The sequence below is a fragment of the Nicotiana tabacum genome, chromosome 17 (genome assembly GCF_000715075.1).
Source record: "Nicotiana tabacum cultivar K326 chromosome 17, ASM71507v2, whole genome shotgun sequence".
Lineage (NCBI taxonomy): Eukaryota > Viridiplantae > Streptophyta > Magnoliopsida > Solanales > Solanaceae > Nicotiana > Nicotiana tabacum.
This window is the reverse complement of record NC_134096.1, coordinates 117,730,816-117,755,787: the sequence shown is the minus strand read 5'-3', so window position 1 is coordinate 117,755,787 and position 24,972 is coordinate 117,730,816. Positions and strand designations below refer to the sequence as shown.

Here is a 24,972-nt window from a genome sequence, read left to right as displayed (position 1 = left end):
GTTCCTTCTGGGAGAGTGAGCACTGGCGCAGATGTCAATCGATTCTTTAGCTCTTGAAAACTATGTTCACAAGAATCAGACCACTGGAACTTGGTAGCTTTCTGTGTTAACTTAGTCAATGGTGCTGATATAGAGGAAAACCCTTCTACAAATCGCCTATAATACCCTGCTAGCCCCAGGAAGCTGCGGACTTCTGATGGTGTTGTAGGTCTCGGCCAATTCTTCACTGCATCGATCTTCTGAGTGTCGACACTAATACCCTCATCAGATATCACATGGCCAAGGAATGCTACTGAGTTCAGCCAGAATTCACATTTAGAGAGCTTAGCATATAACTTATGATCCTGAAGGGTCTGTAATACTATCCGCAAGTGGCCCGCATGTTCCGCCTCCGAACGAGAATACACCAGAATGTCATCAATGAATACGATCACGAACACATCAAGATAGGGCCTGAATACACTATTCATGAGATCCATAAAAGCTGCTGGGGCATTTGTTAGCCCGAACGACATCACCAAGAACTCAAAATGCCCATATCTTGTCCGGAAGGCCGTCTTTGGAATATCCTTCTCCTTAATCCTCACCTGATGATACCTTGAACGCAAGTCAATCTTGGAGAAATACTTGGCACCCTGGAGTTGGTCAAACAGGTCATCAATTCTTGGAAGTGGATACTTGTTCTTTATTGTAAACTTATTCAACTGTCGATAATCGATACACATCCTTAACGACCCATCTTTCTTCCGCACGAACAAGACTGGCGTACCCCAAGGTGAAGTGCTAGGCCTAGTGAAACCCTTATCCAGCAAGTCCTTCAACTGTGCCTTCAACTCTCGCAACTCTGCCGGGGCCATCCTGTATGGAGGGATATAGATCGGTTGAGTGTCAGGCAATGCATCAATGCTAAACTCAATCTCCCTTTCAGGAGGAAGGCCTGGGAGTTCATCTGGGAAAACATCTGGAAATTCATTGACCACGGGGATTAATTGTAGAGTAGGCGGCTTCGCCTCCACATCCCTAACACGAACAAGATGATAAATGTAACCTTTTGAGATCATCTTCCTTGCCTTAAGATAGGAAATAAACCTACCTTTCGGCATAGCAATGTTCCCCTTCCATTCAATGGTGGGTTCACCCGGAAACTGAAACCTAACCATCTTCGTACGACAGTCAACAGTTGCATAGCATGAGGCCAACCAGTCCATTCCCATTATCACATCGAAATCAACCATTTCTAACTCAAATAAATTTGCCGAGGTTTGACGACTACAAATCATCACAGTGCAACCTTTATATACCCTTCTAGCAATCACAGAATCTCCTAACGGAGTGGATACCGCAAGTGGTTTACTTATCAATTCAGGTTCAATGCCAAACTTATTAGCCACAAAGGGTGTAACATATGATAAGGTAGATCCTGGATCAATTAGCGCATATACATCATAAGAAAACACAGACAATATACCTGTAACAACATCCGGAGACGATTCGAGATCTTGTCGACCTACTAGAGCATAGGTTCGATTTTGAGCACCACTCGAACTCGGCACTGAACCTCTACCTCTACCACGACCTGTCGACTGCTGAAAACCTTGTGCTAGAGGTCGAACTGATGAGGAAGAACCAGACACAGATCCAGTCGGTTGAGCCATACCACCACCTCCTCTGTTAGGACAATCCCGCATCATATGGCCACGCTGTCCGCAAGAATAGCACGCATCGGAACCTCGACGGCACAGTCCAAAGTGGGCCTTGCCGCACTGATCACAACGAGGTGTTGGGGGTCTCGTCTGACTAGTATCTCTATGAAATTGTGAGCCTGATGCCCTCGAACTCTGACCTGAACCAGAATAGGTAAATCGATCATACCGAGGCCTCTAAAACTGTGGAGGAGCACTAGCTACAGGTGGCGCCGAACTCCTCGAAGATTGGGGCCTGATACTGCCTCTGAACTCATCAGAATACCCTGCAAATCTTGCCCTCTTATGCTGGCCCCTATCCTGCTCCCTATCTGCCCTTTGCTGGCGCTTACGATCCTCTAGGGTCTGGGCATAAGCCTGAATACGGGAAATATCCATGCCCTCTACCAAGGAGGCTGTTGTGCACTCATTTATCAGATGTGGTCCCAACCCATTCACGAACAGATGCACCCTATCACTCATTTCGGCCACCATATGGGGAGCATACCTTGCTAAAGAATCAAATTGTATACTATACTCTCGTACACTCATATTACCCTGTCGAAGGTTCAAGAACTTATCAGCTCTTGCTCGTCGTATCTCAACTGGCAAGTAGTGACGAAGAAAGGCCTCAGAAAATTCCTTCCACACGGCTAGAGGAGCGTTCGGACCCCTAGATCTCTCCCAACTATCATACCAGAAAACCGCTAAATCCCGTAACTGATAAGAAGCCAACTCTACTGCCTCCGTATCACTAGCATGCATAACCCGCAATGTACGATGAACCTGATCAATAAATGTTTGTGGGTCCTCCTTGGGATCTGATCCGGTAAACACTGGAGGGTCTAGATTAATAAAATCACGAACTCTCGCACTAACCGGTTTATCAGCAACACCGGTATTCTGCCTCTGAGCCTGAGCAGCTACCAAGCTAGTCAACAACTGCACTGCACTGCGCATATCGTGGTCTGTAGTGCCAGACGGTGGAACTGGATGTACTGGGTGCCTCCTAATATCCTCTGGAGGAGACGGAGAGGTATGAGACAGCATCTCACTCTGAGCCTCACTTTGGCCTGCTCTGGCTGGAGGGACCTGAATGTTACCCTCGCCCACAGCTGTATCAAGCCGTTTACTAATCGCTTGCTTCCTAGTCGAAGGCATCGCTGAAAGAAAACAATGTGAATATTAGATATGAACACTTACGACTCAACTCTACGCACGATCTAGATTTAGGAAGAAGGTAACAACCCTAGATGTCATGTAGCCTCCTGATTATAAATGTGGCGCGCTACACATCCATAATCAAAACTCTACTAGACACGGCTCATAGACAACCCCTAGGACAGACTTGCTCTGATACCAAGTTTGTCAGGACCCAACTGGAGGGTCATGACTAGCACCCGGGCCATACTTGCCGAGCACCAACGTACATTTTATCTAACCTTCCTTATTATCTTTAAGGGCCGACAAGACCAATATAAATGAAAGACATGGATCATGAACATCCAACAATGAAAGATAATGTCATGAACATACGTAACATGGGACGACAAGACTGTCAAGAAACTATATATAAGGTACGAGCTACCATGGTGCCATGAAAGACTATACAACAAAAATCAGCCGACAAGGCATTCCAAACCATACATGAGTCGACACCTGTCTATGAGCCTCTAAAAGAACATAAGTGCTACAACATTGCCGGAACAGGGCCCCGACATACCCATAATGTCGATAACAAAAATGCATACCAAGACCACGGCAAGTCCGGAGAAGGGATCTCGCCAATAACCGCTGAACTGGACAGCCTACTGTGGTGGGGGAGCTACGTCTACCTGTCTATCAGGACCTGCAGCACGACATGCAGCGTCCACAAATAAAAAGGACATCAGTACGAATAAAGTACTGAGTATGTGAGGCAAGAAAGCATAAGTAAGAACAGTAATGTAAACATGGATAGAGAATATACAACCTGTGACATCTGGGTACCTCTGAGGGCTACTGACATGAAATACATGATACATACATATATATATACATAAATAAACTTTTAAAACATATGCCTTTGTGGGCATCATCATCATCATATCGTACCCGGCCGTAATAGGCTCGGTAAAACGTACCCGGCCATCATAGGGCTCGGTAGAATCGTACCCGGCCACGTGGAGCTCGGTAAAACCCAACTGATCAGTGGTTGCACAATAGGTGCCATACCCGGCCGACTATAGCGCGGCTCGGTAGAGTAAAATAGATACATATATATGATGCATGCTGGACTCGTTGGAATCATATTTTGAACCTTTTGGAGTGACGTAAGGTCGGTATCCTTCGTACACGTTATTAGGATTAACTCTTCATCAAGAATCTTATAAGAATCAGGAACTACCAACAATATTGATAATATAAGAATAAGAGAAGTAACATCAATATCAATCGTTTCATAAGAAGGGCAGCAATGTAAGTACTGCTAGCTTCTAAGAGTAGAGTATCTTTGGGAGCTCGTTCATTACATTATGTACAATTAGAGTCGTGCAAAAGAATGAAGGGGATAGCCTCACATACCTTGTATATACTGCCCAACCTCAAGCTATGCAAATATCACGACTCCTTAGTCTACAATAAGATAAATGACACTATCATTATCGTTTAAGCGTCGTAACTATTATGTATCGACCACAACCTATTTTACGATGAAACGGACAGCACCTCCCCTATTTATATGACTTCCCACAAGTCAATACAATCACCAAACAGCCCAAACAACATCATTAATAATCATATTGAGCCTCCAAAACAGTCCACCAACCAACAACATTACTACCAAGCTTTTCGATATATATTTCACAAGTTCTAGCTTCAACGACTTAGCTGCAACTTGGATAATCTTAAATATATATAGAGTAAGAGGTTACTTACCTTTAAACAGAAAGAACAACTCCAATTTGACCTTAATTTTCTACGAAATATCCCTTCAATTCTGCCACAAGAACAAGGAAGCGAAACTAGCAATTAATTCGGGTTTTTCGGCACTAGAATTACTTTAGAAGACTTGAAATCACCTAGGGTTGATATTAAAAACTTGAAGGTGTATTTACAGAACATAAAACACTTAAAACAACCTCCCACACGTGCTGGAACAACACAAAAATCAGCAACAACAAGAAGAACAAGAAACTTACTAGCGCCACGGGATTCCCGATATTTGATTTGTGTTGTTTGCCCTTTGTTTGGGTCTTGGATCATGAGAGAACCTTGAGAGACAGTTTTTAGGGTTATAAGGTCTGAATATACTGAAAAATAATGACTTAAAACGGGGTTGAGGTATCTTATATATGTCCATATGTCTTAAACCGCCTTTGTGGGCCCCATAGAGAGCAGCTTGGCGCACTCTCGCGAAAACGCGAATATCTCTCTATTCCGAGATCGTATTGAGGAACGGTTTAATGCATTGGAAACTAGACTCATAGATCTTCAATTTGATAGGTAGATCACCCCATAATTCCAAGCACATTGGGAGTAAAATGCAGTAACATTTGACCTAAAGTTTAAGTAAAATTATAAACCTAAGTTGCGACAACTTTTATCGACTTTTATTTCATAACTCGCTTGACTTCAAGACTTATGATGCGGATATTATATGATTCAAATAAATTAAAACAAGACCTCTTGGGACAGTTAATCACCTCTAGTGTTATCCGAAAATACGGGTTACAACATCCTTGATTAGCTTAACTTCAAATACTTGTTAACCACTCTTATACACCCTTGTATCGTTTAAGACCAATAGGATTAACTTATTATCATCTCAAAGATATTCTCTTCTTGAATTTACGTCGACTACCTTACGGCGTGATCTATGATATGCGAATTTGGGTTGTAACATTATGTTGAGGAACCAGTGGTCATTTTGGATAGACAGGTTAGAAAGTTGAGATCGAAGAGCATTGCTTCAGTAAAAGTACAGTGGAGGGGTCATCCGGTAGAGGAGGCGACTTGGGAGACCGAGCATGATATGCGCAGCTATTATCCTCATATTTTCACCACTCCAGGTATGATTCTAAACCCATTCGAGGACAAATGTATGTTTAAGAGGGGGAGGATGTAACGACCTGTCCAGTCATTTTGAAAGTTGTAGCCCCGTTCCCTCATTTACTGCTCATTTTGTACTTTATAGTTGTTATGTGACTTGCCGATAGAGATTTTGGAGTGAATTGAGACACTTAGACTCAAGGTTGAAAGCTTAAGTTGAAATGGTTGACCGGATGTTGACTTATGTGTAAACGACCCCGAAATAGAGTTTTGATGATTTCAATAGCTCCGTATAGTGATTTTGGACTTAGGAGAGTGTTCGAAAAATTATTTGAAAATCCGTAGTTAAATTAGGCTTGAAATGGCTAAAATAGAAATTTAAGTTTGGAAGTTTGATCGGGGAGTTGACTTTTTAATATCAGGGTCAGAATCCGATTATGGAAATTTGAATAGATCTGTTATGTCATTTATGACTTGTGTGCAAAATGTTAGGCCAATCTGACACGATTTGATTGGTTTTGACATCGAATGTTGAAGTTGGAATTTCTTAGTTTCATTAGGCTTGAATTATGGTATGATTCATGTTTTTAGAGTTGTTTGATGTGATTTGAGGCTTCGACTAAGTTCGTATGATGTTTTAGGACTTGTTGGTGTATTTGGTTGAGGTCACTTAGGCCTCGGGTGAGTTTCGGATGGTTAACAGATCGAAATTTGAACTTAGAACAAAGCTGGAAACTTTCTGTCATCTAATGCAATCGCACCTGCGGAATTTGGCTCGCAGAAGCAACCATGGGAGCGCAGAAGCGGAAAAGGGAGAGTGGAGCAGTGGCCGCATGTGCAGAGGAAAATTTCCGCATCTGCGCGACCGCAGATGCGGACGAAGGATCGCAGGTGCGGTTGGGACCGCAGAAGCGGACGCTTCATCGTAGAAGCGAACTCCTTGTCCGCAGAAGCGAAGACAGTCACAGAAGCGGGAGATTTAACACAAAAGGGGAACCACATATGCGGTTAAAAATTCCGCAGAAGCGGAACCTCTGGGTAGTGTACAAAAACAGAGGGTTCTGAGGTTTTGTCATTTTTGGACATTTCCAACACGGTTTTGGGGGGATTTTCTGAGAGGATTCACGGGAACTTGAGGTAAGCCATTTATGATCATTGTTAGTCAACAATATTGAAGTATCATTGAGTATTTCGACTAGATTACGTGTTTTTAAGGTGAAATTAGAGGATTTCGGCCTAGGGATTCGAAAATAAGATTTGAAGATTTGATGGCCGAATTTTTATCGGAATTTAGTAGTTTTGGTATGGTTAGACTTGTGGTTGAATGATCATTCATCTTTTGTAACTTTTGTCGGGTTCCGAGACGTGGGCCCCACGAACGATTTTTGAGTTAAATTTTGGTTTTTGTTGGAAAATTTATATTTTCATATGGAATAAATTCCAATAATTTGTATTGATTGAATCGAATTAATTGTGACTAGATACGAGGCTTTTGGCGGCCAATTCGCGAGGCAAAGGAATAGCAGAGTAAAGAATTACACAAGTCGAGGTAAGTGACTTGTCTAACCCTGTGTGGGGAAAATACCCCTTAGGATTTGTATTGATATGATAATTGTGATGTGTTGAAAATCATGTACGCGAGGTGACGAGTGTGTACACGGGCTAAATGTGAAGAACTCTGATTTTAAATTGTGTAGATCTCTGTTACACATTAAGTAAATTATTTTATCCATTTATATTCATCATCATTGATTTATTTTTATATTTTAAATTTGCCTGATATTTTTCCTGCTAATTGCTTTACCTGTTTAGTTGAAACTTTATTTCTTTTATTCTGTATTCATTATTTGAAAGTTGAATTTCTTAATTGAATTATTATTAATATGAAGTATTTGACATAAAAAAAATTGGTATTGAGGCAAGGTGTTAAATTTGTAAAATAATATTTTTGTTGAGTTATTCACTTCCGAATATTTTGTGAGATTTTGTATTTATTGTGATTGAGGTGTGAGCTCCTTATTGTGGAAATAATGTTGTTGTTGATTTATTTTGGCAAGTTGAAATATTTGGGTACTTGAGGTACAAATTGTGATATATTGTGATATTGATACGCATGCGGTGGTATAAGGTCTGGGTGTTGAAACGCATGCGGTGATATAAGGGTGGCTTGATACGCGTGGCTAGTAGGGGTGACTACTAGAAGTCATGCGTTATGATAAAGGTGGCTAAAATGCGGGATGCTATTTCGGGAAAAATATTTTCTTTAAAATTAAATGTGAAGGCTCCCACGGTGATATAAGAAAATGAGATATTGTGAATTTATTTATAATTTGGGACTACGAGGCGGTACCTCGGGGGTGCCCTTATTGATATTTCTTTATGGCTGCATTGCCTTTGGTTATTTTTGGTATTTTCCTTAAAGTTGTAAATTTTTGTTTTCCTTCCATGAGGTATTATTTGCCCTTATTCTGTGTTGTTGAATTGTGGCATACTACTTACTTGAACTATTCCCATTGTCATTATTATTTTTATATTGTTAAACTTTCACCATGTCTTTTATTATTTTCAGTAGGGCCTGACCTGACCTCGTCACTACTCTACCGAGGTTAGGCTTGGAACTTACTGGGTACCGCTGTGGTATACTCATAATATGCTTCTGCACATATTTTTGTGCAAATCCAGGTACTTTCTATCAAACCAGGTATCAGTGAACTAGTCATACGCGGAGACTTTAAGGTATATCTACCAGCGTCTGCAGACCTCGGAGTTCCCTTCTATCCTAATTATGTCGCTTTCCTTATTCTCTTTAGATTCTAATGTACATAGACACTTAGAATAAATTCTTAGAAGCTTGTGACTTATTTCTACCAAATTTTGGGAGTTGTAATTTGTTTAAGTTGCAGTATTTATTTATTTCAGCTGTTAAGGATTTAATTTCAGATTTATATTCAGTTATTCCGCAAATTGTTAGGCTTACTTAGTCTTATAGACTATGTACCATCATGACATCTTACAGAGGGAATTTGGGGTCGTGACATGAGTCCACTATCCAATTGTCATTATAGACACTTGATGTAAGAGACACAACTTGATACCGTGTAAGAATTAGCAAGAAAGAAGAATTGAGAAGAATCAGTAATTTGGAATTAGCTCAACTGATTTGTTTGAAGCATAATCACTGATGTCACGACCCGGAAATCCCACCATCGGGATCGTGATGGCGCCTAATATTTCACTTACTAGGCAATCCGTAATAACCCAACCAGTCATTTTGAGCATTTACACTTTGCTCGGTAGTTTACGGGTATGAGTAGCTCCGTATGATGTATTATTACTTATGTGAATCGTCAGTTTTGGGTTTCAGGTTATTCGAAATCGATTTGGAAGAATGAATTTCATTGTTGAAGGTTTAAGTTGAAAGAGTTGACTAAGTTTGACTTTTTGTGAAATTGACCCCAGAACGAAGTTATGATGGTTTTGTTAGGTCCGGATGGTGATTTTTGACTCGGGCGTGTGCTCGGATTTGCATTTGGATGTTTCTATAAGGTTTTGGCTCAAATTGGCAAAAATCTGGAAATTTAAATGTTTGGAAAGTTCAAACGTTTGACTGGAAGTTGACTTTGAGGAAATCAGATCCAGATTATGGTTCCGGGAATTGGAATAGCTTCGTTATGTTATTCTGGACTCTTGTGCAAAATTTGGTTTCATTCCGGGTTGAGTTGCTATGTTTCGGCACGAGTTATTGAAGTTGAAAAGTTTAAATTTAATAGATTTTGATTTGAGGTGTGATTCATTGTTTTGACGTTGTTATGTGTGTTTTGAGGCCTCGAGTAGGTCTGTATTGTGTTATAAAACTTGTTGGCATGTTCGGTCGGGGTCCCGAGGGGCTCGGGTGAATTTCAGACGAGATTCGGATCATTTCATTACATTTTTGGACTTTTGCTAAGTTGTTGGTTCTGATGTGATCGCACCTGCGGCTGGTTTGTGCAGGTGTGATGGCCACAGAAGCGACAGAGGCGTCGCAGAGGTGGGGAGAGTATTGGGTGAGGAAGACCGCAAAAGCCGAGATTTAGGCGCATATGCGGATGCGCAGGTGCGTGGTGATGGAGCGCAGGAGCGAGATATTTCGCAGGTGCAGATGGTGGCTTGCACCTGCAATGTCGCAGAAGAAAATATGTTGTCCTCAGCTAATTCCGCAGAAGCGGAGGTTATGTCGCAGAAGTGACGCCGCAGAAGCGGCTAATGTGCCGTAGGTGCGAAAATGCTGGCAAAAGCTATAAATCAATGTTTTGGTTCTTTCTTCATATTTTGAGATGTGGGACTCGGATTGAGGCGATACTTGGAGTGATTTTCATCACAAGGATTGGGGTAAGTGTTCTACACTTGGTTTTGATATTATTCCATGAATCTAGCTTCATTTTTGGCAATTAGTTGATGAATATTTAAAGAGAAATTGGGGGTTTTGGCCTAAAGTTTCATAATATGAATTTTTGAGTTTTGAACATCGAATTGGAGTCAGGTTTGAGTGAAACTAGTATGGTTGGACTCGTAATTGAATGGGTTGTCGGATTTTATGAGTTTTGTTGGGTTCCGAGGCGCGGGCTCGGGTGTGAGTTTTGGCCGGTTTTGGGTTTTGATTATGGATTCGATCTTTATCATTTGGAATTGTTTCCTTGGGCTTTATTTTATGTATTTGAGTTGCTTTTGTCTAGTTTTGAGCCATTCAAGGGTCGCCACGCGCGTGATGGCATCTTTGGAGCATCGCTTGGCTTGTTCGGCATTGGTATTGGCTTGTTCGAGGTAAGTAACTCTTCTAAACTTAGTGCTGAGGGTATGAAACCCCGTAATACGTGTTATGTGATCAGTATTGAGGTGACGCACATGCTAGGTGACGGGCGTGTGGGCGTGCACTATGTGAATTGGGACTCTATTGCCTCTATGGTACTGTATAATGGTCCTACTTTGTTGATATCCATTTTTCTACCATGTGATAAAGTAGTTAAGATATCAATCATGCTAGATATCATGTTTAGGCATTATGCCGATACTGTTTGGACCTATAGTGGTCGTTTCTTACTGTAATCTCACTGATTTCATTGGTATTTTGTACTCAGTCATATCCATGCATTCATACCATATCTCAGTTTCAGTTATTATTTATTGATACATCATATCATTATTGTCGGGCTAGTTTCATGACATTGTGAGCCCATGAGTGAGACTGGAGAGATTGGTGATCGAGTGAGGCCGAGGGCCTGAGTGAGTGATATTTTGGGATTGGGCTACACGCCGCAATATGTTATATTGATTACATTTTATGGGATCGGGCTACACGCCGCATCGATATAGCACTTGGGATGAAGGAGCCCTTCCGGAGTCTACACACCCCCAGTGAGTGCAATCGACTATATATATGTGGATCGGGTTGCACGCCGCAACGGGCCTTATAGTCATATGTGGATCGGGGTGCACACCGCAGCAGTTATTGTACATCACTGAGTGATCGAGTGTGCTGAGCATTGAGCATAGTGAGAGAGAATGCGATACCGTGAGATTGAGTACTCTGGGAGTGTGAGTACACAAGCTCATCATCGAGATGCATTGCATTTGTCATGCGTACTTGAGATACATGCATGGAGATGCATTTCCTTCTGCTACCCAGTTTTGGGGACATTTATGATTTTACATGTATCTTGAGATGTAGGCATAGAGACGTACTTTCCGCATGCTATCTGACAATAAAACATCTTACTTATTGTTGAAAGGATTTTTGAGAAAAATCACAGTTTTCAAACTTACTCGTATTTTGGCATTTTAGGTAAAAGATGTGGGTTTTTACTGAGATACTTGAAAAGCATGCCTATTTTTTTTTGGGAACTGTGAACGGACTGAGCATTTTATTTATGAGATACCTCATTTATTACTTGTACTATGCTGTTATGAACTGTTATGGAATATTGGTGTTGGACCCGACCTTTACGTTAGCTCGTCACTACTTTAAACCTAAGGTTAGGTTTGTCACTTACTGAGTACATGAGGTCGGTTGTACTCATACTATACTTCTGCACCTTACATGCAGATGTTGGCTGCTGATGTTGCTGAGATCGATGGGAGTGGATTGAAGATATACCTGCGTCCCGGTTGTAGCTGCCTCTTGTTCGTGGTAGCCTTAGATCTATAAAACTCTGTTTATGTACTTTTTAAATAGACGATGTTTTTATTTCATTTCAACTTTGTGAATTCTATTCTTAGAAGATTATGATTTGTATTACCAGTCTTTGGGAAATGTATAAGATTCAGTAAATTACTTTCGTTTAATTGTCTTGTTAATATCATTGGAATTGGATAGTTACTAGTTGGCTTACCTAGCGGGTTAGGTTATGTGCCATTACGACTAATGGATTTGGGATCGTGATACAATCTAACGTTATAATAGTTTATCCATTTTCAATAATTCAGATTAAATAATAATAAAGAAGCCTAAATAATTGAAATAAAGTGAAATAAACATAACAACTGAAATATCTAATACAATCCTGAATCTAGTGTCACAAGTGCACGGGCTACTAGAATAATACAGATAAAGGTCTGAATGAATATCTGAATGAAAATACACAGGTAAGGTAAGGCAAAAGGGGACTTCAGGGCTGCGAACACCGAGCAACTATACCTCAAGTCTCTGTACCGATAGTCAACCCGAGCAATCTACTGACCGCCGCTGGGACCGACTCCAAAATCTGCATAAGAAGTGCATAGTGTGGTATGAGTACAACCGACCCCATGTACTTTATAAGTGTCGAGCCTAACCTCGACGAAGTAGTGACGAGGCTAAGGCGGGTCACTTAAAATAACCTGTGCGTAGTACAAAATAATGACAGGAAAGGAAAATACGGAAACAAAATAAGGCAGTTAACTCATGAAAATAACTCAATCCTAAAAAATACCAGTAAACGCCAGAATTACCAAATCCTTGGAATCTCGTACGGAAGTATTGAAGCCAACACAATACAATAAGGAATATAAACACATAAATTGTTGCGACGCGCAACCCGATCCCACCGTACAACACTATCCTCCCTTATTCTACCATATAAATATCAATAATAATAAGTAAATATATGTTGCGGCGCGCAGCCCGATCCCACCATATAATCAGAGTCAATATCATAATTTACCTTTATTTCACCATATCAATCCACCCTTATTTCACATGTTGCGGCGCGCAACCTGATCCCACCGTATCAATATAAATCCTCCCTTATTCCTCTTATTACAGCGTACAACCCGATCCATAAATAAATCAATAAGTGCAATCAATTTAATAATACGAATCACAAGAATCTCTACGATTAGAGAATAAGAAACCTACAAATCAAGAAGGAATCTCGTACCAAATCATGAAAGGCTACACTTAATACTGAGAAACAAGACAAGTCAAATATATGATAGTTAAAGGGTACAAGTAAGACAATTAAGGCAAGTATCAATTAAGCATGGGAGCATGAAAGGGGTTAACATTTATAATGCGAGAATAATAAATGACAAGTAGCACGTTAGACCCAACAGTTACCTCACTCCGCAATAAACGCAAAGTTCAACCATGGCCTTGCCTTTCGAACAAGCCTCCAAACCAACCAAATATAGAAATTATTGAACAAACGATTCAAAATAACCTTAGAAACTACTCACGAATGAAAGTGGTTCGATTTAGATCATTATTGAAATAATCAACAAAAGTCAACCCTGGGCCCTTTTGGTCAAAACCCGAGGTTCAGACTAAAACTCGATCACCCATTCACCCCCGAGCCCGGTTATGCAATTCAATTCGAAATATGACCTCAATTCGAGGTCAAAATCCCAATTTTACTAAAATCTCTAATTCTAGCCAAATCCATAATTCCTACCATGGAAATCATAGATTTGATGTTGAAATCTTATGAAATGTAATGGGTAATTGAAAAGAAATAGATTAAAGTCATTTACCACTGAATTTAAGAAAAACTCTTTTGGGAAAATTGCCTCTAAGGTGTTTAGGGTTGAGAATTTGAAAGAATTAGCTAAAATCCTATTTTTCCTTCTTTAACCCAGTTGCAGTTATCGCAATTGCGACATATAGTTCGCAATTGCGATCAACCCTTCGCAAATGCGAATAAGTCACTGAGCATGTTGTCGTCGCAAATGTAACAATGTTTTCACAATTGTGAACACCCAGCCTCTGTAATTGCACAATTTCACTTCACAAATGCGAAGCCTGCTCTAACACTGCCGAGCTGCAATTGCGAATCTTCGATCGCAAATGCGATCATTGTTTAGTCCGCAAATGCAAACTTTTCCTCGCAATTGCGAGTCCTGCCCAGCCATCCCATGCTCGCAAATGCAAAGTGTCCTTCGCAAAAGCGAGGCTCGTATTTGCGAGCCAGACCTCGCAAATGCGAGATCTGCAGTTCAGCACCAGATGAAAACTTGCACCAGTTATGATTCTAAGTCAAAAACCACTTTGAAGCCTATCAGAAACTCACCCGAGCCCTCGTGGCTCCAAACCAAACATGCATACAAGTCCAAAAATATCATACGAACTCGCTAGTGCAATCAAAACACCAAAATAATGCCTAAAACTACGGATCATACACCAAAACGAATAGAATTTTCAATGAAACTTATGAACATGCAATTTTTCAACAGGAAGTCCGAATCACATCAAATCAACTCCATATTGCACCAAATTTTGCAGAAAAGTCATAAATACTGTAATGAACTTATATCAGGTTCTGAAACCAGAATACGGACCCGGTATCAATAAATTCAAACAACGGTCAAACTTGGAATTTCTTTAAACCTTTAAACTTTTAATTTTCAACAAATGGCGATAATTCAGGCTAGGGACTTCCGAATTCGATTTCGGGAATACGTCCAAGTCCCAAGTCATGATACAGACCCATATGGACCGTCATAATACTGATCCGGGTCCGTTTGCTCAAAACGTTGATCGAAGTCAACTTAAATGAATTTTAAGGCACGATTTCACATTTTCGTCAATGTTTCACATAAAAACCATTCAAGAAAAAACACGGACTGTGCACACAAATCGATGAAGGCTAAATGGAGCTATTCGATCTTTAATATAGGGTTAATACTATAAATGACTTAACGAGTCATCATATTCTCTACCTCTAAAACAAATATTCGTCCTCGGACAGACATAGAAAAGTACCCGAACAGGTGAAAAGGTGTGGATATCAACTCCACATATGCGACTCGGACTCCCAAGTGGGTTCCTCGATCGGCTGACCTCTCCACTGCTCTCGAACTGAAGGATAAGTCTTAGACCTCAACTATCAGACCTGCCAGGCTAGAATAACCATCGGCTCCTCCTCATAAGTAAAATCCTTGTCCAATTGGACTGAGCTGAAATCTAACACATGGGATAGATTACTGTGATCTTCCGGAGCATGGACACATGGAACACTAGATGGACTGTTGATAAACTAGGTGGAATTGCGGGCTTGTAGACCACCTCACCCACTCTCTCAAGAATCTCAAAGGGTCCGATGTACCTAGGGCTCAACTTACCCTTCTTTCCGAACCTCATCACACCCTTCATGTGTGAAACCCCGAGGAATACCCTCTCTCCAACCATGAATGCAACATCACGAACTCTACGGTCGGCATAACTCTTCTGCCTATACTGAGCGGTGCTAAGTCGATTCCGAATAATCTTGACCATTTCCAAGGCATCCTGTATCAAATCTATACCCAACAACCGAGCCTTCCCTAGCTCGAACCATCCAACTGGTGAACGACACTGCCTCCCGTATAATGCCTCATATGGAGCCATCTGAATGCTCGACTGGTAGTTGTTGTTGTAGGCAAACTCTGCAAGTGGCAAGAACTGATCCCAAGAATCCCCGAAGTCCATAACACAAGCGCGAAGCATATCCTCCAATATTTGAATAGTGCACTTGGACTGTCCATCCATCTTGGGATGAAATGTTGTGCTCAACTCAACCTGCGTGCCCAACCATGTTGTACGACCCTCCCGAAGTGCGAGGTAAACTGTGTACCTCGATCAGAAATGATAGACATGGGCACACCGTGAATTCGGACAATCCCTCAGATGTAGATCTCGGCTAACCGCTCAGAAGAATAGGTAACTACCACTGCAATGAAATATGCCGACTTGGTCAACCTATCCACAATGACCCATACCGCGTCGAACTTCTTCTGAGTTTATGGGAGTCTAACAACAAAATTCATAGTGATACGCTCCCACTTCCACTCGAGAATCTCTAACTTCTGAAGCAAACTACCAGGTCTCTGATGCTCGTACTTTACTTGCTGACAATTTAGACACCGAGCTATATTTATAACTATATCCTTCTTCATCCTCTTCCACCAATAATGTTGCCGCAAGTCCTGATACATCTTGGTGGCACCCGGATGAATAGAATACTAGGAATTGTGGGCCTCCTCAAGAATCAACTTACGAAGTTCATCCACATTAGGTACACAAATACAACCCTTCTTCCTCAAAACCCCATCATCCCCTACAGTAACCTGCTTGGCACCAAAGTTCCGCACCATGTCCCTAAGGACAAGCAAATATGGAGCATCATACTTACGCTCTCTGATGCACTCATACAAGGAAGACCGAGCGACTGTGCAAGCTAAAACACAATTAGGCTTTGAAACATCTAACCTCACAAACGGATTTGTCAAAGCCTGAACATCTGTAGCAAGCGGCGTCTCACCAACTGGAATGTACGCAAGGCTGCCCATACTCATAGCCTTTCTACTCAAAGCATCGGCCACCACATTGGCCTTCCCGGGATGATACAAAATAGTGATATATCTTTCAACAGCTCCAACCACCTCATCTGCCTCAAATTGAGATCCTTTTGTTTGAACAAATACTGAAAACTCTAATGGTCCGTGAATACCTCACACGACACGCCGTAAAGATAGTGCCTCCAAATCTTTAGCGCATGAACAATTGCTGCCAACTCTAAGTCATGAACATGGTAATTCTTCTCGTGAACCTTCAACTGCCGTAATGCGTATCCAATCACCTTGTCATCCTGCATCAATACTATACCGAGCCCAATACGAGATACATCATAATACATCGTGTAAGATCCTGAACTGGTGGGCAACACCAACACTGACGTCGTAGTCAAAGAGTCTTGAGCTTCTGAAATCTCAACTTACACTCCCGACCATCTGAATTAGGCACCCTTCAGGGTCAATCTAGTCAATGGGGTTGCTATGGATGAAAAACCCTCCACGAACCGGCAATAATAACCTGCCAAACCCAGGAAACTCTGAATCTCTGTAGCTGAAGTAGGTCTAGGCCAGTTCAGAACTACCTCAAGCCTCAATCTTCTTAGGATCCACCTTTATGCCCTTTGCCGATACAACATGCGCCCCAAAAAGGTGACTGAGTCTAACCAAAACTCACACTTTTCTCGGCATATAACTGGCTATATCTCAGAGTCTGAAGTACAACCCAAAGATGGTGCTCATGCTCCTCTCAATGGCGGGAGTATATCAAGATATCATCAATGAATACAATCACAAAAAAATCCAAGTAGTTCTTAGACACCTGGTTTATCAAATTCATGAATGCTGCTGGGGCATTTGTCAACCAAAATGACATCACTAGGAACTCATAATGCCTATACCGAGTCGGAAAAGCCATCTTAGGGACATCAGATGCCCTAATCCTCAACTGATGGTAGCCAAACCTCAAATCATTTTTCGAAAACACTTTGGAACCCTGGAGCTGATCAAATAAGTCATCAATCATCGACAACAGATACTTGTTCTTGATAGTGACTTTGTTCAACTACCGATAGTCTATACACATTCTCATCGACCCATCCTTCTTTTTCACGAAGAACACAGGCGCACCCCAGGGCGAGACACTAGGTCTAATAAAGCCCTTATCAAGCAAAACTTGCAGTTTCTCCTTCAATTCCTTCAACTCTGGCAGGGCCATACGATATGGCAGAATAGAAATGAGCTGAGCGCCCAGAGCCAAATCAATACAGAAATCAATATCTTTGTCGGGTGGCATCCCCGACAGATCTGCAGGAAACACCTCGGGAAACTCATGAACAACTAGTACTAAATCCATGGATGGAACCGCCGCGCTAGAATCACGGACATAGGCCAAATAAGTTATATATCCCTTCTCAACCATACATCGAGCCTTCACATGAGAAATAATTCTACTGGTAGAGTGGCCAGAAGTCCCTCTCGACTCTAATCGAGGCAACCCCGGCATGTCTAAGGTCACCGTCTTGGTGTGACAGTCCAATATAGCGTGATAAGGTAACAACCAATCCATACACAAGATAACATCAAAATCTACCATATCAAGAAGTAGAAGATCTACACTAGTCTCAAGAGTCCCAATAGTAACCACACACGAGCGATAGACACGATCTACAATAATAGAATCTCCCACGGGCGTGGACACATACACAGGAGCACTCAAAGAATCACGAGGCATAACCAGTTATGAAACAAAATAGGATACACGTAGGAATAAGTAGATCTCGGATAAAATAGAACTAATACATATCTATGGCAAATGGGAACAATACCTGTGATAACGACATCAGATGACTCGATCTCAGGCCTAGCTAGGAAAGTATAGGATCGGGGCTGGCCCCCACCAATCTGAACTTCATATCTGGGACGACCTCTAGCTAGCTGGCCTCCACCTCTAATGACCTAACCTCCACCTCTAACGGCCTGACCCCTACCTCTGGCTGCCTGACCCCTGCCCCTGGCTGGCTGAGCGGGCGGTGGAGCAACCGGTGCCGGAACCATGGCACGAGAAATCTGTTGTGGCATGACACCCAATAATCTCAGACAAGACCTCCTGATATGCCCAATACCACCACACTAAAAACACCCATCTTGCTGCTGTGGCTGTTGAAACTGAAGCTCACCTGAACGGGCCGGATAACCACGGTGATAACTCTGAATCGGAGGTGCATTGCTAGGAGCTGATGGTGCACTGTAGATTGGCTGCCCAGAATAAGGCACATAAGGACCACGACTCCCTGAAGCACAGTGATATGCCTGAAACGCTGAATGAAATGGCCTAGGAGTATGACCTCTATCAAAAGCACCCTTGCCTCCAGATGAGGAACCACTGAAACTACCAAAATGACGGGACCTCTTATCTGACACCGACCCCCTCTCCTTAGCACAAACCAACTTGATACGTTTGGCAATATCACTGGCCGTCTAGAAGGAGATATCACTCCATGTCTCCTTGGCCATCTGAAGCCTGATAGTGTAAGTGAGCCCATCAATAAATCTCCTCACTTGCTCCTTCTCAGTAGGAAGAAGTATAGTGACATGGCGAGCTAAGTCCACAAATTGAGTCTCATACAGGGTAACAGTCATACCCTCCTGCTGAAGTCGCTCAAACTGCCTGCGGTACTCCTCTCTTAGGATGACATGGATGAACTTCTCTAGAAATAGCTATGAGAACTGATCCCAGGTAAGTGCAGGCAACCCAACTGGTCTAGTCAACATATAATCTCCCCACCATCTCCGAGTGGAACCAGTCATCTGAAATGCTGCAAATCAACCCCATTGGTCTCAATTATACCCAGGTTGCGCAACACCTCGTGGCAACGGTCCAGAAAATCTTATAGATCCTCAGAAGATGCACCACCAGGGTGTAAGTAGCGGGACTTTGTTCTCCTTCCCCAGCCCGAGAGACAACTGGTGCCACCAGAAAGGTACCGGTCTGGGCCATACTCTCCATAAGGCCACTAAACGGACTAGGGCATCCTGAAGTACTGGAGTGGCTATGAACCCCTCCGAAACCTGAGCTGGTCCGACAGGTACAGTCTGAGATGGAACCTCCTCCTCGAAATCCGCATGAGGCTCCATTGTGGGTGCTGCTGCTCGAGCTCTAGGCTGAGCTCTGCCTCGGTCTCGACCTCTGGCGCGACCTCGGCCTCGACCTCTTCCCCTAATCGTAGCTGCTACAGGGGGCTCTGCGTAAGACTAGAAGGGTTCAAGCTTCAATGACAGAATAAAATCGCACGATAGAGTAAGAAAGAAGTGATATTTTTCCTAAACTCCATAGCCTCTAGAAGATAAGTACAGACGTCTCTGTACCGATCCTCCAGACTCTACTAAGCTTGCCCGTGACTCGTGAGACCTAGGCAATCTAGTGGTCTGATACCAACTTGTCACGACCCGAAAATCCCACCCTCGGGACTGTGATGGCGCCTAACATTTCACTTGCTAGGCAAGCCAATGTTAGAATAGTTTATCCATTTTTAACAATTCAGATTAAATAATAATAAAGAAGCTAAAATAACTAAAATAACTCTGAAGTAAAGTGAGGAAAATCATAACAACTGAAATATCTAATACAACCCCGAATCTAGTGTCACAAGTGCACGAGCTACTAAAATAATACAGATAAAGGTCTGAATGAAAGTAAAGTTGTCTGAGTGAAAATACACAACTAAGGTAAGGCAAAAGGGGACTTCAGGGTTGCGAACACCGAGCAGTTGTACCTCAAGTCTCCGTACCGATAGTCAACCCGAGCAATCTACTGACAGTCGCTGGGACCGACTTCAAAATCTGCACAAGAAGTGCAGAGTATGGTATGAGTACAACCGACCCCGTGTACTCTGTAAGTGCCGAGCCTAACCTCGACGAAGTAGTGAGGAGGCTAAGGCGGATCACTTACAATAACTTGTACGCAATATAAAATAATGATAGGAAAGAAAAATACGAAAACGAAATAGGGCAGTTAACTCATGAGAATAACTCAATCCTCAAAGAAAACCAGTAAATGCCAGAATTACCAAATCCTTGGAATCTTGTACGGAAGTACCGAAACCAACACAATACAATAAGGAATAGAAAACACATAAACTATTGCGACGCGCAACCCGATCCCACCGTACAACACTATCCTCCCTTATTCCACCATATAAATATCAATAATAATAAGTAAATAGATGTTGCGGCACGCAGCCCGATCCCACCATATAATCAGAGTCAATATCATAATTCTCCTTTATTTCACCATATCAATCCACCCTTATTTCACTTGTTGCGACGCGCAACCCGATACCACCGTATCAATATAAATCCTCCCTTATTTCTCTTGTTGCGGCGTACAACCCGATCCATAAATAAGTCAATAAGTGCAATCAATTTAACAACACGGATCACAAGAATCTCTATGATTAGCGAATAAGAAAGCTACAAATTAAGAAGGAATCTCGTACCAAATCATAAAGAGCTACAATTAATACTGAACAATAAGGCTAGTCAAATATATGATAGTTAAAGGGTACAAGTAAGACAATTAAGGCAAGTATCAATTAAGCATGTGAGCATGAAAGGGGTTAACATTTATAATACGAGAATAATAAATGACAAGTAGCACGTTAAGGCATAGGAAGCAATTAAGGCATGTAACAATCAAGACATAGAATTCTATAATTAATGAAATATGGGTAGACATGGAAACAAGTAATTGACGGCGTATAGACACTCGTCACCTCGCGTATACGCCGCTACTCATAAAATTCATATAGCACATAGCTCAAGGGTTCCTAATTCCCTCAAATCAAGGTTAGACCCAATACTTACATCACTTTGCAATCAACTCAAAGTTCAACCATGGCCTTGCCTTTCGAACAAGCCTCCAAACCAACCAAATCTAGCAAATTATTGACCAAACGATTCAAAATAAGCTTTAGAAACTACTCACGAATGAAAGAGGTTCGATTTAGATAATTATTGAAAAAGTCAACAAAAGTCAACCCTCAGCCCACTTGGTCAAAACACGAGGTTTGGACCAAAATCCGATCACCCATTTACATCCGAGCCCGGTTATGCAATTTAGTTCGAAATCTGACCTCAATTCGAGGTCTAAATCCCAATTTTATAAAACTCCCTAATTCTAACCAAATCCCTAATTCCTACCATGAAAATCCTAGATTTGATATTGAAATCTTATGAAATATAATGGGTAATTGAAAAGAAATAGATTAAAGTCACTTACCAATGAATTTAGGAAGAAAAACTCTTAGAAAAATTGCCTCTAAGGTGTTTAGGGTTGAGAATTTGAAAGAATGAGCTAAATCCCGTTTTTTCCTTCTTTTACCCATCTACATTTATCGCAATTGCGACATATAGTTCGCAATTGCAATCAACCCTTCGCAAATGCGAAGAAGTCACTGAGTCTGTTGTAGTCGCAAATGCGATAATTTGTTCGCATTTACGAACACCCAGCCTCCGCAATTGCGCACTTTTACTTCATAAATGTGAAGCCTGCTTTAACACTGTCGAGCCGCAATTGCGACTCTAAGATCGCAAATGCGATCATTGTTTAGTCTGCAAATGCGAACTTTTCCTGGCAATTGCGAGTCTTGCCCAGCCATCCCATGCTCGCAAATGTGAAATGTAATTCGCAAAAGCGAGGCTCGCATTTGCGAGCCAGACCTCGCAAATGCGAGATCTACAGTTCAACACTAGTTATGATTCTAAGTGAAAAAGCACTCTGAAGCCTATCATAAACTCACCCGAGCCCTCGTGGCTCCAAATCAAACATGCACACAAGTCCAAAAATATCATACGAACTCGCTAGCGCAATCAAAACATTAAAATAACACCTAGAACTACGAATCGAATACCAAAACGAATGAAATTTTCAATAAAACTTACGAACAAGTAACTTTTCAACTGGACGTCCGAATCATGTCAAATCAACTCCATTTTACACCAAAATTTACAGACAAGTCATAAATATTGTAATGAACTTATACCAGGTTCAAAAATCAGAATCCGGACCCGGTATCAACAAAGTCAAACTTTGGTCAAACTTAGAATTTCTTTAAACCTTCACACTTCTAGTTTTAAACAAATGGCGATAATTCAAGTTAAGGACTTCCGAATTCGATTCCGGGTATACGCCCACGTCCCAAATTATGATACGGACCTATAGGGACCGTCAAAATACTGATTCGGCTCCGTTTGCTCAAAACATTGACTGAAGTCAACTCAGATGAATTTTAAAGCACGATATCACATTTTCGTCTATTATTCACATAAAAACCTTTCAAAAAATGACACGGACTGCGCACGCAAATTGAGGAAGGCTAAACAGAACTATTCGGGTTTTCGAAACACCGAATGTAGGGTTAAAACTATTAATGACTTATCGGATCATCACAACCGACTATATACAGTCCTAACTAACAATTAGGTACTAACTTCCTAACAACAACTATAACATACCATAACTTTTAATATGTACACTAAGGTCCATAGTACTAACTAACTAACACTTATATACACCAATATGTTACTTAAACTCTAATGTATAGTATCGTTAAATCCATCGTTATATAAACGAAAAGCGTCACTTTATGGAACGACTGATTTGGTGTGATCACGTCGTTTCCTTTTGTTTTTCTCTCATCTTGCCCTTCCTTGTTATTAAATAATTTTATTTTATTTTTTATCATACCTTTTTATATAATAATTTTATGACGTACCTTATTTTTTCTTTGTAATATTGCAAGTTAATTCTTCATATTATTAGTAGATAAACGACAACAAACAATACAATCTATACAAAAACTATATACATCAAAATGACACAGTACAATACAATACAATATAATACAATATGATATGATATATTATGAAACGATACATAACAATCATCCAAACAAGTCGTAAAGCACCATCTAATTTGCTAACGTTATGATCAATCATTAATAGGAGCAAATACTTTTTCTCAAAAGGTACTTTTCTCTCTCCAACCAAATATCAAAAACTATTTTCCAAAAGAATCCCAAAAAAGAAGTCATTTTATGAAGAAAAACAAAATAGTTCAATCATATAGCGAATTTTTTAAGATTAATTCTTGATCTGGGTTTTGTTTTTACGCCTCTTTTTTAGGCCCATTTTGCAGAGGGAACAAACTTTGATTTTCAGAAGTATATAAGAAGAGCTTTAGATAAAGAATTTAAAGTGGTGGTGGAAATTAGGTAAGTATATTATTTGGAATAATACTTTTTCTTTTTCATATTGGATTTAAACTCAAGGAGATGACTTCTGGACATTAAACATGTTTTTGCTTTTCTTTGTTGATGATGCAGCCCATGGATTTGGACGTTCTCTGTGATCTTCATGTTCTTCAGTGCATATGGTAGCAGTTCTTAAGCTACTCTACATGGTATCAAATTTAATAACTTATAAACATAATTTTATTTTGTCAATTATCCTGTGATACAATAATGGTAAAATGATTAAAGTTGCTAACGATTTTAATTAATCTTCTTTCCACATGCTATTGTAACCATTAGTGTAAAATTAACTATCTTTAATCCTATCCCAGCGTATCAAATTTATAGATTCCAATATCACTGTACTTGGTCTTGTAGTAAACATTTTTAATTATGTTAATTCTGAACTTGGTACAGAATAATACACCTGGGGGGTTGTGTTGTATCCCCTAACTTTTAAAGTTAGCCATTCCCTTTTATATCACCGTATTGTATCTACAATTAATCCTAAGAAAGACTGAACATTATTTTTATTTGCACAACAAACATCTATTAACTATGACGAAATTGTCAACAATATTTATTTAATTTATTTGTTTATTTTGCAGTGTTTCACAGCACTTACTGGCTTCCTTTCATTCCTATAGTGGTAAGTCAATGAAAAGAAGAACAGAATAGACTCTATTGTGTGTTTCTGGCGTTTAACTTTTACACACTAACAGTATAAGAAACAAATTACACTATCAAGTTATCTAAAAAATAATTATATGTAACTGTCCAAAAGTTAATTAATTGGTGTTTTTTAAAATGAGTAATTAGATGAAGCTCACCAACACTCTTTTATTTCCTTGAACCACAAAAGATGTTAGTGGTGCTAGGAACAAAGCTACAAGGAATTATAACAAAAATGTGCTTAGACAGTAATTATAAGTCAATGTTGTTTGAGGAAACTTAGTGGTTAGACATGATGATCACTTCTTCTGGTTTGGAAAACCCAAACTGCTTCTCCATCTCATGCACTTCGTCCTTTTTCAGGTACTTTTATGATTCTTTTGGGTCTCAACAAAGTCCGATTCAAAACAAATTCTTTAAAATGGTCATAACTTCTCTACTTTAAAATAAATCATATGTTTACTAATTCTCAATTAATTTGTTAGTTTTGGAAAAACTTCAGAGCTCTTATCAGTTATGAT

At 40.7% G+C, this 24,972-nt stretch overlaps 1 pseudogene; it reads left to right on the top strand.

Moving 5' to 3' along the window:
• The window catches only part of LOC107811160 (MLO-like protein 6), a 71,796-nt pseudogene that overhangs the window by 35,634 nt on the left and 11,190 nt on the right, over window positions 1-24,972 (top strand).